Genomic DNA, 14,513 nt, shown 5'->3' on the forward strand with positions numbered 1-14,513 from the left:
TTCTAATATCGATTAAAATGCCCCTGCTTCTTGACTCACATTTGAGTATAAACCAGCGGACCCTAGTTCCAGACGCGCGTAACGTCGAACGACCCGTCTGAAAAAAAATTGGTGCCACACGAGGACTTCCCAGGAGGTCAACCATCCGAGTACTAATCTCGCCAAGCACACTTAACTGCGAAGTTTTGATGGGATCCGGGGCTTTAGTGCTGGTATGATCGCACCTGTTTAGTTTCGCGCTGCAAATACATACACTCCTTCTCCTTTCTTCCCCCTCCCGTCATTTGTTTCCTTGTGCGTTCACGCTTCACCTCTCATTCTCGTTCTAATATCGATTAAAATGCCCCTACTTCTTGACTCACATTTGCGTATAAACCAGCGGACCCTAGTTCCAGATGGGCGTAACGTCGAACGACCCGTCTGAAAAAAAATTGGTGCGACACGAGGACTTCACAAGAAAATTGGTGAAATATAAGGACTTCGCAGGAGATAACCCATGCTAGTACTACTCTCGCTCAAGTACCCTTACCTACGGAGTTCTGAAAGAATCCGTTGCATTAGTGCTGGTATGATCGCACTTGTTTCATTTCATGCTGAAAATAAATACACTCCTTCTCCTTCCCTCCCCCTCCCATCAATTGTTTCCTTGTGCGTTCAAACTGCACCTATCCTTCTCGTTCTAATATCGATTAAAATGCCCCTGCTTCTTGACTCACATTTGAGTATAAACCAGCGGACCCTAGTTCCAGTCGCGCGTAACGTCGAACGACCCGTCTGAAAAAAAATTGGTGCGACACGAGGAATTCCCAGGAGGTCACCCATCCAAGTACTACTCTCGCCCATGCACGCTTAACTGCGGAGTTCTGATGGGATCCGGTGCATTAGTGCTGGTATGATCGCACCTGTTTAATTTTGCGCTGCAAATACATAAACTCATTCCCCTTTCTTCCCCCTCCCGTCATTTGTTTCCTTGTGCGTGCGCACTGCATCTCCCGTGCTCGTTCTAATATCAAGTAAAATGCTACGGTGCCGTAACTCACATTTGCGAATAAACCTGAGGACCATAATTCAAGTCGCACGTATCGTCGAAAGAATCATCTACAAAAAAATAGGTGCAACACGAGGACTTCCTAAGAAAATGGGTGAAATATAAGGACTTAGCAGGAGGTCACCCATCTTTGTCCTACTCTCGCCCAAGCACTCTTAACTTGCGGAGTTCTGATAGAATTCGTTGCATTGGTGCTGGTATGATTGCTCATGTTTCATTCTGTGCTGCAAATACATACACTTTTTCTCCCTCCATCCCCCCTCCCGTCATTTGTTTCCTTGTGCGTGCACTCTGCATCTCTCTTTCTCGTTCTAATATCGATTAAAATGCCCCTGCTTCTTGACTCACATTTGCGTATAAACTAGTGGACCCTAGTTCCAGTCGCGCGTAACGTCGAACGACCCATCTGAAAAAAAATTAGTGCGATACGAGGACTTCCTAGGAGGTCACCCATCCGAGTACTACTCTCGCCCAAGTACACTTGACTGCGGAGTTCTGATGGGATCCGGAGCTTTAGTGCTGGTATGATCGCACCTGTTTAATTTCGTGCTGCAAATACATAAACTCCTTCTCCTTTCTTCCCCCTCCCGTCATTTGTTTCCTTGCACCTCCCGTGCTCGTTTTAATATCAAGTAAAATGTTACGACGCCGTGACTCACATTTGCGAATAAACCTGAGGGCCAAAATTCAAGTTGCGCGTAACGTCGAAAGAATCATCTGCAAAAAAATGGGTGCAACACGAGGACTTCCCAAGTGGTCACCCATCCGAGTACTACTCTCGCCCAAGCACACTTAACTGCAGAGTTATGATGGGATCGGTTGCATTAGTGCTGGTATGATCACACGTGTTTAATTTCGCACAGTAAATACATACACTCCTTCTCCTTTCTTCCCCCTCCCGTCATTTATTTCCTTGTGCGTTCACACTTCACCTCTCATTCTCGTTCTAATATCGATTAAAATGCCCCTGCTTCTTGACTCACATTTGCGTATAAACCAGTGGACCCTAGTTCCAGTCGCGCGTAACGTCGAACGACCCGTCTGAAAAAAAAATTAGTGCGACACGAGGACTTCCCAGGAGGTCTCCAATCCGAGTACTACTCTCGCCCAAGCACACTTAACTGCGGAATTCTGATGGGATCCGGTGCATTAGTGCTGGTATGATCGCACCTGATTAATTTCGCGTTGCAAATACATAAACTTATTCCCCTTTCTTCCCCCTCCCGTCATTTGATTCCTTGTGCGTGCACTCTGCATCTCTCTTTCTCGTTCTAATATCAAGTAATATGCCCCGGCACCGTGACTCACCTTTGAAAATGAACCAGCGGTTTATAATTCCATTCGTGCGTAACGTCGAACAACCCATCCGAAAAAAAATAGGTGCAACACGAGGGCTTCCCAAGTGGTCACCCATCCGAGCACTACTCTCGCCCAAGCACACCTAACTGCGGAGTTCTAATGGGATCCGAGGCTTTAGTGCTGGTATGATCGCACCTGTTTAATTTCGCGCTGCAAATACATAAACTCCTTCTCCTTTCTTCCCCCTCCTGTCATTTGTTTCCTTATCCGTTCACACTTCACCTCTCATTCTCGTTCTAATATTGATTAAAATGCCCCTGCTTCTTGACTCACATTTGCGTATAAACCAGCGGATCCTAGTTCCAGACGCGTGTAACATCGAACGACCCGTCTGAAAAAAAATTGGTGCGACACAAGGACTTCCCAGGAGGTCACCCATCCGAGTACTAATCTCGCCCAAGCACACTTCACTGCGGAGTTCTGATGGGATCCAATGCATTAGTGCTGGTATAATCGCACCTGTTTAATTTCGCGCTGCAAATACATAAACTCATTCCCCTTTCTTCCCCCTCCCGTCATTCGTTTCCTTGTGCGTGCACACTGCACCTCCCGTTCTCGTTCTAATATCAAGTAAAATGCTACAGCGCCGTGACTCACATTTGCGAATAAACCTTAGGACCATAATTCAAGTGGCGCGTAACGTCGAAAGAATCACCTGCAAAAAAATGGGTGCAACACGAGGACTTCACAAGAAAATGGGTGAAATATAAGGACTTCGCAGGAGGTAACCCATTCTAGTACTACTCTCGCCCAAGCACCCTTACCTGCAGAGTTCTGATAGAATCCGTTGCATTAGTGCTGGTATAATCGCACCTGATTCATTTCGTGCTGAAAATACATACACTCCTTCTCCATCCCTCCCTCTCCCATCAATTGTTTCCTTGTGAGTTCACACTGCACCTCTCCTTCTCGTTCTAATATCGATTAAAATGCCCCTGCTTCTTGACTCACATTTACGTATAAACCAGCGGAGCCTTGTTCCAGTCGCACGTAAAGTCGAACGACCCGTCTGAAAAAAAATTGGTACGACACGAGGACTTCCCAGGAGGTCACCCATGCGAGTACTACACTCACCCAAGCACACTTAACTGCGGAGTTCTGATGGGATCCGGTGCATTAGTGCTGGTATGATCGCACCTGTTTAATTTCGCGCTACAAATACATAAACTCCTTCTCCATTCTTCCCCCTCCCGTCATTTGTTTCCTTGTGCGTGCGCACTGCACCTCTCGTTCTCGTTCAAATATCAAGTAAAATGCCACGGCGCCGTCACTCACATTTGCGAATAAATCTGCGGACCATAATTAAAGTCGCGCGTAACGTCGAACGGCACATCTGAAAAAAAGAAAATGGGTGCAACACGAGAACTTCCCAGGAGGTAACCCATCATTGTACTACTTTCGCCAAAGCACACTTAACTGCGGAGTTCTGATGGGATCCGGTGCATTCGTGCTGGTGTGACCGCACCTGTTTAATTTCGTGCTGAAAATACATACACTCTTTCTTCCCTCGCCCCCTCCCATCATTTGTTTCCTTGTGCGTTCACACTGCACCTCTCCTTCTCGTTCTAATATCGATTAAAATGCCCCTGATTCTTGACTCACATTTGCGTATAAACCAGTGGACCATAGTTCCGGTCGCGCGTAACGTCGAACGACCCATGTGAAAAAAAATTGTTGCGATACGAGGACTTCCCAAGAGGTCACCCATCCGAGTAGTACTCTCGCCCAAGCACGCTTAACTGCAGAGTTCTGATGGGATCCAGTGCATTAGTGCTGGTATGATGCAACTTGTTTAATTTTGCGCTTTAAATACATACACTCCTTCCCTTTTCTTCATCCTCCCGTCATTTGTTTCCTTGTGCGTGCGCACTGCAGCTCCCGTACTCGTTCTAATATCAAGTAAAATGCCACAGCGCCGTGACTCACATTTGCGACTAAACCTGCGGACCATAAATCAAGTCACGCGTAACGTCGAAAGAATCATCTGCAAAAAGATGGGTGCAACACGAGGACCTACCAAGAAAATGGGTGAAATATAAGGACTTCGCAGGAGGTCACCCATCCGAGTACTTTTCTCGCCCAAGCACCCTTAACTGCGGAGTTCTGATAGAATCCGTTGCATTAGTGCTGGTATGATCCCTCATGTTTCATTCTGCACTGCAAATACATACACTCTTTCTCCTCCCATCCCCCCTCCTGTCATTTGTTTCCTTGTGCGTGCACTCTGCATCTCTCTTTCTCGTTCTAATATCAAGTAATATGCCCCAGCACCGTGACTCACCTTTGTAAATGAACCAGCGGTTTATAATTCCATTCGCACGTAACGTCGAACAACACATCCGAGAAAAGAAAGGTGCAACACGAGGGCTTCCCAAGTGGTCACGCATCCGAGTACTACCCTCGCCCAAGCACACTTAACTGCGGAGTTCTGATGGGATCCGGAGCTTTAGTGCGGGTATGATCGCACCTGTTTAATTTCGCGCTGCAAATACATACAATCCTTCTCCTTTCTTCCCCCTCCCGTCATTTGTTTCCTTGTGCGTTCACACTTCACCTTTCATTCTCGTTCTAATATCGATTAAAATGCCCCTGCTTCTTGACTCACATTTGCGTATAAACCAGCGGACCCTAGTTCCAGACGAGCGTAACGTCGAACGACCCATCTGAAAAAAAATTGGTGCGACACGAGGACTTCCCAGGAGGTCACCCATCCGAGTACTAATCTCGCCCAAGCAGACTTAACAGCGGAGTTCTGATGGGATCCGGTGCATTAGTGCAGGTATGATCGCACCTGTTTAATTTTGTGCTGCAAATACATAAAATCATTCCCCTTTCTTCCCCCTCCCCTCATTTGTTTCCTTGTGCGTGCGCACTCCACCTCTCGTTCTCGTTCTAATATCAAGTAAAATGCTACAGCCCCGTGACTCACATTTGCGAATAAACTTGAGGACCATAATACAAGTCGCACGTAACGTCGAAAGAATCATCTGCAAAAAAATGGGTGCAACACGAGGACTTCACAAGAAAATGGGTGAAATATAAGGACTTCGCAGGAGGTAACCCTTGCTAGTACTACTCTCGCCCAAGCACTTTTACCTACGGAGTTCTGATAGAATCCGTTGCATTAGTGCTGATATGATCGCACCTATTTCATTTTGCGCTGCAAATACATACACTCCTTCTCCTTTCTTTCCCCTCCTGTCATTTGTTTCCTTGTGCGTGCGCACTGCACCTCTCGTTCTCGTTCAAATATCAAGTAAAATACCACGGTGCCGTAACTCACATTTGCGAATAAATCTGCGGACCATAATTAAAGTCGCGCGTAACGTCGAACGGCACGTCTGAAAAAAAAATAGGTGCAACACGAGAACTTCCCAAGAGGTAACCCATCATTGTACTACTTTCGCCAAAGCACACTTAACTGCGGAGTTCTGATGGGATCCGGTGCATTTGTGCTGGTGTGATCGCACCTGTTTAATTTCGTGCTTAAAATACATACACTCCTTCTTCCCTCCCGCCCTCCCATCATTTGTTTCCTTTTCCGTTCACAGTGCACCTCTCCTTCTCGTTCTAATATCGATTAAAATGCCCCTGATTCTTGACTCACATTTACGTATAAACCAGCGGACCATAGTTCCAGTCGCGCGTAACGTCGAACGACTCATCTGAAAAAAAATTGTTGCGATACGAGGACTTCCCAAGAGGTCACCCATCCGAGTTCTACTCTCGCCCAAGAACACTTAACTTCAGAGTTCTGATGGGATCCAGTGCATTAGTGCTGGTATGATGCCACTTATTTAATTTTGCGCCCCAAATACATACACTCCTAATCTTTTCTTCCTCCTCCCGTCATTTGTTTCCTTGTGCGTGCGCACTGCACCTCCCGTACTCGTTCTAATATCAAGTAAAATGCCACGGCGCCGTGACTCACATTTGCGAATAAACCTGCGGACCATAAATCAAGTCACGCGTAACGTCGAAAGAATCATCTGCAAAAAGATGGGTGCAACACGAGGACCTCCCAAGAAAATGGGTGAAATATAAGGACTATGCAGGAGGTCACCCATCCGAGTACTTTTCTCGCCCAAGCACCCTTAACTGCGGAGTTCTGATAGAATCCGTTGCATTAGTGCTGGTATGATCCCTCATGTTTCATTCTTCACTGCAAATAAACACTCTTTCTCCTTCCATCCCCCCTCCCGTCATTTGTTTCCTTGTGCGTGCACCCTGCATCTCTCTTTCTCGTTCTAATATCAAGTAATATGCCCCGGCACCGTGACTCACCTTTGCAAATGAACCAGCGGTTTATAATTCCATTCGCGCGTAACGTCGAACAACCCATCCGAAAAAAAATAGGTGCAACACGTGGGCTTCCCAGGTGGTCACCCATCCGAGTACTACTCTCACCCAAGCACACTTAACTGCGGAGTTCTGATGGGATCCAGAGCTTTAGTGCTGTTATGATCGCACCTTTTTAATTTCGCGCTACAAATACATACACTCCTTCTCCTTTCTTCCCCCTCCCGTCATTTGTTTCCTTGTGCGTTCACACATCACCTCTCATTCTCGTTCTAATTTCGATTAAAATGCCCCTGCTTCTTGACTCACATTTGCGTATAAACCAGCGGACCATAGTTCCAGTCGCGCGTAACGTCGAACGACTCATCTGAAAAAAAATTATTGCGATACGAGGACTTCCCAAGAGGTCACCCATCCGAGTTCTACTCTCGCCCAAGAACACTTGACTGCAGAGTTATGATGGGATCCAGTGCATTAGTGCTGGTATGATGCCACTTGTTTAATTTTGCGCTCCAAATACATACACTCCTAATCTTTTCTTCCTCCTCCCGTCATTTGTTTCCTTGTGCGTGCGCACTGCACCTCCCGTACTCGTTCTAATATCAAGTAAAATGCCACGGCGCCGTGACTCACATTTGCGAATAAATCTGCGGACCATAAATCAAGTCGCGCGTAACGTCGAAAGAATCATCTGCAAAAAGATGGGTGCAACACGAGGACCTCCCAAGAAAATGGGTGAAATATAAGGACTTCGCAGGAGGTCACCCATCCGAGTACTTTTCTCTCCCAAGCACCCTTAACTGCCGAGTTCTGATAGAATCCGTTGCATTAGTGCTGGTATGATCCCTCATGTTTCATTCTGCACTGCAAATACATTCACTCTTTCTCCTTCCATCCTCCCTCCCATCATTTGTTTCCTTGTGCGTGCACTCTGTATCTATCTTTCTTGTCTAATATCAAGTAATATGCCCCGGCACCGTGACTCACCTTTGCAAATGAACCAGCGGTTTATAATTCTATCGCGCGTAACGTCGAACAACCCATCCGAAAAAAAATAGTTGCAACACGAGGGCTTCCCAAGTGGTCACCCATCCGAGTACTACTCTCGCCCAAGCAAACTTAACTGCAGAATTCTGATGGGATTCGGAGCTTTAGTGCTGGTATGATCGCACCTGTTTAATTTCGCGCTACAAATACATACACTCCTTCTCCTTTCTTCCCCCTCCCGTCATTTGTTTCCTTGTGCATTCACACTTCACCTCTCATTCTCGTTCTAATATCGATTAAAATGCCCCTACTTCATGACTCACATTTGCGTATAAACCAGCGGACCCTAGTTCCAGACGCGCGTAACGTCGAACGACCCGTCTGAAAAAAAAATTAGTGCGACACGAGGACTTCACAGGAGGTCACCCATCCGAGTACTAATCTCGCCCAAGCACACTTAACTGCGGAGTTCTGATGGGATCAGGTGCATTAGTGCTGGTATGATCGCAACTGTTTAATTTTGCGCTGCAAATACATAAACTCATTCCCCTTTCTTCCCCCTCCCGTCATTTGTTTCCTTGTGCGTGCGCACTGCACCTCTCGTTCTCGTTCAAATATCAAGTAAAATGCTATGGCGCCGTGACTCACATTTGCGAATAAATCTGCGGACCATTATTAAAGTCGCGCGTAACGTCGAACGGCACATCTGAAAAAAAGAAAATGGGTGCAACACGAGGACTTCGCAAGAAAATGGGTGAAATATAAGGACTTCGCAGGAGGTAACCCATGCTAGTACTACTCTCGCCCAAGCACCCTTAGCTACGGAGTTCTGATAGAATCCGTTCCATTAGTGCTGGTATGATCGCACCTGTTTCATTTCGTGCCGAAAATACATACACTCCTTCTCCTTCCCTCCCCCTCCCATCAATTGTTTCCTTGTGCGTTCACACTGCACCTCGCCTTCTCGTTCTAATATCGATTAAAATGCCCCTGCTTCTTGACTCACATTTACGTATAAACCAGCGGACACCAGTTCCAGTCGCGCATAACGTCGAACGACCCGTCTAAAAAAAAATTGGTGCGACACGAGGACTTCCCAGGAGGTCACCCATTCGAGTACTACTCTCGCCCAAGCACACTTAACTGCGGAGTTATGATGGGATCCGGTGCGTAAGTGGTGGTATGATTGCATCCGTTTAATTCTGCGCTGCAAATACATAAAATCCTTCTCCTTTCTTCCCCCTCCCGTCAATTGTTTCCTTGTGCGTGCGCACTGCACCTCCCGTGCTCGTTCTAATATAAAGTAAAATGCTACGGTGCCGTGACTCACATTTACGAATAAACCTGAGGACCATAATTCAAGTCGCGCGTATCGTCGAAAGAATCATCTGCAAAAAAATGTGTGCAACACGAGGACTTCCTAAGAAAATGGGTGAAATATAAGGACTTCGCAGGAGGTAACCCATCCTAGTGCTACTCTCGCCCAAACACCCTTAACTTGCGGAGTTCTGATAGAATCCGTTGCATTGGTGCTGGTATGATTGCTCATGTTTCATTCTGCGCTGCAAATGCATACACTTTTTCTCCCTCCATCCCCCCTCCCGTCATTTGTTTCCTTGTGCGTGAACTCTGCATCTCTCCTTCTCGTTCTAATATCGATTAAAATGCCCCTGCTTCTTGACTCACATTTGCGTATAAACCAGTGGAGCCTAGTTCCAGTCGCGCGTAACGTCGAACGACCCATCTGAAAAAAAAAATAGTGCGTCACGAGGACTTCCCAGGAGGTCACCCATTTGAGTACTACTCTCGCCCAAGCACACTTAACTGCGGAGTTCTAATGGGATCCGGTGCATTAGTGCTGGTATGATCGCACCTGTTTAATTTCGCACTGCAAATACATAAATTCTTTCTCCTTTCTTCCCCCTCTCGTCATTTGTTCCCTTGTGCGTGCGCACTGCACCTCTCGTTCTCGTTCAAATATCAAGTAAAATGCCACGGCGCCGTGACTTACATTTGCGAATAAATCTGCGGACCATAATTAAAGTCGCGCGTAACGTCGAACGGCACGTCTGAAAAAAAAATAGGTGCAACACGAGAACTTCCCAAGAGGTAACCCATCATTGTACTACTTTCGCCAAAGCACACTTAACTGCGGAGTTCTGATGGGATCCGGTGCATTTGTGCTGGTGTGATCGCACCTGTTTAATTTCGTGCTTAAAATACATACACTCCTTCTTCCCTCCCGCCCTCCCATCATTTGTTTCCTTTTCCGTTCACAGTGCACCTCTCCTTCTCGTTCTAATATCGATTAAAATGCCCCTGATTCTTGACTCACATTTACGTATAAACCAGCGGACCATAGTTCCAGTCGCGCGTAACGTCGAACGACTCATCTGAAAAAAAATTGTTGCGATACGAGGACTTCCCAAGAGGTCACCCATCCGAGTTCTACTCTCGCCCAAGAACACTTAACTTCAGAGTTCTGATGGGATCCAGTGCATTAGTGCTGGTATGATGCCACTTATTTAATTTTGCGCCCCAAATACATACACTCCTAATCTTTTCTTCCTCCTCCCGTCATTTGTTTCCTTGTGCGTGCGCACTGCACCTCCCGTACTCGTTCTAATATCAAGTAAAATGCCACGGCGCCGTGACTCACATTTGCGAATAAACCTGCGGACCATAAATCAAGTCACGCGTAACGTCGAAAGAATCATCTGCAAAAAGATGGGTGCAACACGAGGACCTCCCAAGAAAATGGGTGAAATATAAGGACTATGCAGGAGGTCACCCATCCGAGTACTTTTCTCGCCCAAGCACCCTTAACTGCGGAGTTCTGATAGAATCCGTTGCATTAGTGCTGGTATGATCCCTCATGTTTCATTCTTCACTGCAAATAAACACTCTTTCTCCTTCCATCCCCCCTCCCGTCATTTGTTTCCTTGTGCGTGCACCCTGCATCTCTCTTTCTCGTTCTAATATCAAGTAATATGCCCCGGCACCGTGACTCACCTTTGCAAATGAACCAGCGGTTTATAATTCCATTCGCGCGTAACGTCGAACAACCCATCCGAAAAAAAATAGGTGCAACACGTGGGCTTCCCAGGTGGTCACCCATCCGAGTACTACTCTCACCCAAGCACACTTAACTGCGGAGTTCTGATGGGATCCAGAGCTTTAGTGCTGTTATGATCGCACCTTTTTAATTTCGCGCTACAAATACATACACTCCTTCTCCTTTCTTCCCCCTCCCGTCATTTGTTTCCTTGTGCGTTCACACATCACCTCTCATTCTCGTTCTAATTTCGATTAAAATGCCCCTGCTTCTTGACTCACATTTGCGTATAAACCAGCGGACCATAGTTCCAGTCGCGCGTAACGTCGAACGACTCATCTGAAAAAAAATTATTGCGATACGAGGACTTCCCAAGAGGTCACCCATCCGAGTTCTACTCTCGCCCAAGAACACTTGACTGCAGAGTTATGATGGGATCCAGTGCATTAGTGCTGGTATGATGCCACTTGTTTAATTTTGCGCTCCAAATACATACACTCCTAATCTTTTCTTCCTCCTCCCGTCATTTGTTTCCTTGTGCGTGCGCACTGCACCTCCCGTACTCGTTCTAATATCAAGTAAAATGCCACGGCGCCGTGACTCACATTTGCGAATAAATCTGCGGACCATAAATCAAGTCGCGCGTAACGTCGAAAGAATCATCTGCAAAAAGATGGGTGCAACACGAGGACCTCCCAAGAAAATGGGTGAAATATAAGGACTTCGCAGGAGGTCACCCATCCGAGTACTTTTCTCTCCCAAGCACCCTTAACTGCCGAGTTCTGATAGAATCCGTTGCATTAGTGCTGGTATGATCCCTCATGTTTCATTCTGCACTGCAAATACATTCACTCTTTCTCCTTCCATCCTCCCTCCCATCATTTGTTTCCTTGTGCGTGCACTCTGTATCTATCTTTCTTGTCTAATATCAAGTAATATGCCCCGGCACCGTGACTCACCTTTGCAAATGAACCAGCGGTTTATAATTCTATCGCGCGTAACGTCGAACAACCCATCCGAAAAAAAATAGTTGCAACACGAGGGCTTCCCAAGTGGTCACCCATCCGAGTACTACTCTCGCCCAAGCAAACTTAACTGCAGAATTCTGATGGGATTCGGAGCTTTAGTGCTGGTATGATCGCACCTGTTTAATTTCGCGCTACAAATACATACACTCCTTCTCCTTTCTTCCCCCTCCCGTCATTTGTTTCCTTGTGCATTCACACTTCACCTCTCATTCTCGTTCTAATATCGATTAAAATGCCCCTACTTCATGACTCACATTTGCGTATAAACCAGCGGACCCTAGTTCCAGACGCGCGTAACGTCGAACGACCCGTCTGAAAAAAAAATTAGTGCGACACGAGGACTTCACAGGAGGTCACCCATCCGAGTACTAATCTCGCCCAAGCACACTTAACTGCGGAGTTCTGATGGGATCAGGTGCATTAGTGCTGGTATGATCGCAACTGTTTAATTTTGCGCTGCAAATACATAAACTCATTCCCCTTTCTTCCCCCTCCCGTCATTTGTTTCCTTGTGCGTGCGCACTGCACCTCTCGTTCTCGTTCAAATATCAAGTAAAATGCTATGGCGCCGTGACTCACATTTGCGAATAAATCTGCGGACCATTATTAAAGTCGCGCGTAACGTCGAACGGCACATCTGAAAAAAAGAAAATGGGTGCAACACGAGGACTTCGCAAGAAAATGGGTGAAATATAAGGACTTCGCAGGAGGTAACCCATGCTAGTACTACTCTCGCCCAAGCACCCTTAGCTACGGAGTTCTGATAGAATCCGTTCCATTAGTGCTGGTATGATCGCACCTGTTTCATTTCGTGCCGAAAATACATACACTCCTTCTCCTTCCCTCCCCCTCCCATCAATTGTTTCCTTGTGCGTTCACACTGCACCTCGCCTTCTCGTTCTAATATCGATTAAAATGCCCCTGCTTCTTGACTCACATTTACGTATAAACCAGCGGACACCAGTTCCAGTCGCGCATAACGTCGAACGACCCGTCTAAAAAAAAATTGGTGCGACACGAGGACTTCCCAGGAGGTCACCCATTCGAGTACTACTCTCGCCCAAGCACACTTAACTGCGGAGTTATGATGGGATCCGGTGCGTAAGTGGTGGTATGATTGCATCCGTTTAATTCTGCGCTGCAAATACATAAAATCCTTCTCCTTTCTTCCCCCTCCCGTCAATTGTTTCCTTGTGCGTGCGCACTGCACCTCCCGTGCTCGTTCTAATATAAAGTAAAATGCTACGGTGCCGTGACTCACATTTACGAATAAACCTGAGGACCATAATTCAAGTCGCGCGTATCGTCGAAAGAATCATCTGCAAAAAAATGTGTGCAACACGAGGACTTCCTAAGAAAATGGGTGAAATATAAGGACTTCGCAGGAGGTAACCCATCCTAGTGCTACTCTCGCCCAAACACCCTTAACTTGCGGAGTTCTGATAGAATCCGTTGCATTGGTGCTGGTATGATTGCTCATGTTTCATTCTGCGCTGCAAATGCATACACTTTTTCTCCCTCCATCCCCCCTCCCGTCATTTGTTTCCTTGTGCGTGAACTCTGCATCTCTCCTTCTCGTTCTAATATCGATTAAAATGCCCCTGCTTCTTGACTCACATTTGCGTATAAACCAGTGGAGCCTAGTTCCAGTCGCGCGTAACGTCGAACGACCCATCTGAAAAAAAAAATAGTGCGTCACGAGGACTTCCCAGGAGGTCACCCATTTGAGTACTACTCTCGCCCAAGCACACTTAACTGCGGAGTTCTAATGGGATCCGGTGCATTAGTGCTGGTATGATCGCACCTGTTTAATTTCGCACTGCAAATACATAAATTCTTTCTCCTTTCTTCCCCCTCTCGTCATTTGTTCCCTTGTGCGTGCGCACTGCACCTCTCGTTCTCGTTCAAATATCAAGTAAAATGCCACGGCGCCGTGACTTACATTTGCGAATAAATCTGCGGACCATAATTAAAGTCGCGCGTAACGTCGAATGGCACGTTTGAAAAAAAGAAAATGGGTGCAAAACGAGAACTTCCCAGGAGGTAACCCATCATTGTACTACTTTCGCCAAAGCACACTTAACTGCGGAGTTCTGATGGGATCCGGTGCATTTGTGCTGGTGTGACCGCACCTGTTTAATTTCGTGCTGAAAATACATACACTCCTTCTTCCCTCCCCCCCTCCCATCATTTGTTTGCTTGTGTGTTCACACTGCACCTCTCCTTCTTGTTCTAACATCGATTAAAATGCCCCTGATTCTTGACTAACATTTGCGTATAAACCAGCGGACCATAGTTCCAGTCGCGCGTAACGTCGAACGATCCATCTGAAAAGAAATTGTTGCGATACGAGGACTTCCCAAGAGGTCACCCATCCGAGTACTACTCTCGCCCAAGCACACTTAACTGCAGGGTTCTGATGGGATCCAGTGCATTAGCGCTAGTATGATGCCACTTCTTCAATTTTGCGCTTCAAATACATACACTCCTTCTCTTTTCTTCCACATCCCGTCATTTGTTTCCTTGTGCGTGCGCACTGCACCTCCCGTACTCGTTCTACTATCAAGTAAAATGCCACGGCGCCGTGACTCACATTTGTGAATAAACCTGCGGACCATAAATCAAGTCGCGCGTAACGTCGAAAGAATCATCTGCAAAAAGATGGGTGCAACACGAGGACCTCCCAAGAAAATGGGTGAAATATAAGGACTTCGCAGGAGGTCACCGATCCGAGTTC

At 46.6% G+C, this 14,513-nt stretch overlaps 2 non-coding genes and 26 pseudogenes across 2 annotated transcripts; all 28 read right to left on the bottom strand.

Annotated features, from left to right (window-relative positions):
* Positions 1-108: 108 nt before the first annotated feature.
* LOC148262251 (5S ribosomal RNA) lies at positions 109-226 on the bottom strand (annotated as a pseudogene).
* A 559-nt stretch (positions 227-785) lies between these two features.
* Positions 786-904, bottom strand: LOC148262252 (5S ribosomal RNA). Its single transcript, XR_015821012.1, has one exon. It is a non-coding gene; the product is annotated as a 5S ribosomal RNA (ribosomal RNA).
* Positions 905-1,465: 561 nt separating this feature from the next.
* LOC148262253 (5S ribosomal RNA) lies at positions 1,466-1,584 on the bottom strand (annotated as a pseudogene).
* Positions 1,585-1,776: 192 nt separating this feature from the next.
* LOC148262254 (5S ribosomal RNA) lies at positions 1,777-1,895 on the bottom strand (annotated as a pseudogene).
* Positions 1,896-2,101: 206 nt separating this feature from the next.
* Positions 2,102-2,220, bottom strand: LOC148262255 (5S ribosomal RNA; annotated as a pseudogene).
* Positions 2,221-2,425: 205 nt separating this feature from the next.
* On the bottom strand, positions 2,426-2,544 carry LOC148262256 (5S ribosomal RNA; annotated as a pseudogene).
* Positions 2,545-2,749: 205 nt separating this feature from the next.
* On the bottom strand, positions 2,750-2,868 carry LOC148262257 (5S ribosomal RNA; annotated as a pseudogene).
* Positions 2,869-3,427: 559 nt separating this feature from the next.
* On the bottom strand, positions 3,428-3,546 carry LOC148262258 (5S ribosomal RNA; annotated as a pseudogene).
* Positions 3,547-3,755: 209 nt separating this feature from the next.
* LOC148262259 (5S ribosomal RNA) lies at positions 3,756-3,874 on the bottom strand (annotated as a pseudogene).
* Positions 3,875-4,078: 204 nt separating this feature from the next.
* LOC148262260 (5S ribosomal RNA) lies at positions 4,079-4,196 on the bottom strand (annotated as a pseudogene).
* Positions 4,197-4,757: 561 nt separating this feature from the next.
* LOC148262261 (5S ribosomal RNA) lies at positions 4,758-4,876 on the bottom strand. Its single transcript, XR_015820112.1, has one exon. It is a non-coding gene; the product is annotated as a 5S ribosomal RNA (ribosomal RNA).
* A 205-nt stretch (positions 4,877-5,081) lies between these two features.
* Positions 5,082-5,200, bottom strand: LOC148262262 (5S ribosomal RNA; annotated as a pseudogene).
* A 560-nt stretch (positions 5,201-5,760) lies between these two features.
* LOC148262263 (5S ribosomal RNA) lies at positions 5,761-5,879 on the bottom strand (annotated as a pseudogene).
* Positions 5,880-6,083: 204 nt separating this feature from the next.
* On the bottom strand, positions 6,084-6,201 carry LOC148262264 (5S ribosomal RNA; annotated as a pseudogene).
* A 559-nt stretch (positions 6,202-6,760) lies between these two features.
* On the bottom strand, positions 6,761-6,879 carry LOC148262265 (5S ribosomal RNA; annotated as a pseudogene).
* Positions 6,880-7,761: 882 nt separating this feature from the next.
* Positions 7,762-7,880, bottom strand: LOC148262266 (5S ribosomal RNA; annotated as a pseudogene).
* Positions 7,881-8,086: 206 nt separating this feature from the next.
* Positions 8,087-8,205, bottom strand: LOC148262267 (5S ribosomal RNA; annotated as a pseudogene).
* Positions 8,206-8,768: 563 nt separating this feature from the next.
* On the bottom strand, positions 8,769-8,887 carry LOC148262268 (5S ribosomal RNA; annotated as a pseudogene).
* Positions 8,888-9,449: 562 nt separating this feature from the next.
* On the bottom strand, positions 9,450-9,568 carry LOC148262269 (5S ribosomal RNA; annotated as a pseudogene).
* Positions 9,569-9,774: 206 nt separating this feature from the next.
* LOC148262270 (5S ribosomal RNA) lies at positions 9,775-9,893 on the bottom strand (annotated as a pseudogene).
* A 204-nt stretch (positions 9,894-10,097) lies between these two features.
* Positions 10,098-10,215, bottom strand: LOC148262271 (5S ribosomal RNA; annotated as a pseudogene).
* Positions 10,216-10,774: 559 nt separating this feature from the next.
* On the bottom strand, positions 10,775-10,893 carry LOC148262272 (5S ribosomal RNA; annotated as a pseudogene).
* Positions 10,894-11,775: 882 nt separating this feature from the next.
* LOC148262273 (5S ribosomal RNA) lies at positions 11,776-11,894 on the bottom strand (annotated as a pseudogene).
* A 206-nt stretch (positions 11,895-12,100) lies between these two features.
* On the bottom strand, positions 12,101-12,219 carry LOC148262274 (5S ribosomal RNA; annotated as a pseudogene).
* Positions 12,220-12,782: 563 nt separating this feature from the next.
* LOC148262275 (5S ribosomal RNA) lies at positions 12,783-12,901 on the bottom strand (annotated as a pseudogene).
* Positions 12,902-13,463: 562 nt separating this feature from the next.
* LOC148262276 (5S ribosomal RNA) lies at positions 13,464-13,582 on the bottom strand (annotated as a pseudogene).
* A 209-nt stretch (positions 13,583-13,791) lies between these two features.
* On the bottom strand, positions 13,792-13,910 carry LOC148262277 (5S ribosomal RNA; annotated as a pseudogene).
* Positions 13,911-14,114: 204 nt separating this feature from the next.
* Positions 14,115-14,232, bottom strand: LOC148262278 (5S ribosomal RNA; annotated as a pseudogene).
* Positions 14,233-14,513: the final 281 nt, after the last annotated feature.

The sequence above is a fragment of the Carica papaya genome, chromosome 5 (genome assembly GCF_054855325.1).
Source record: "Carica papaya isolate Zhongbai chromosome 5, ASM5485532v1, whole genome shotgun sequence".
Lineage (NCBI taxonomy): Eukaryota > Viridiplantae > Streptophyta > Magnoliopsida > Brassicales > Caricaceae > Carica > Carica papaya.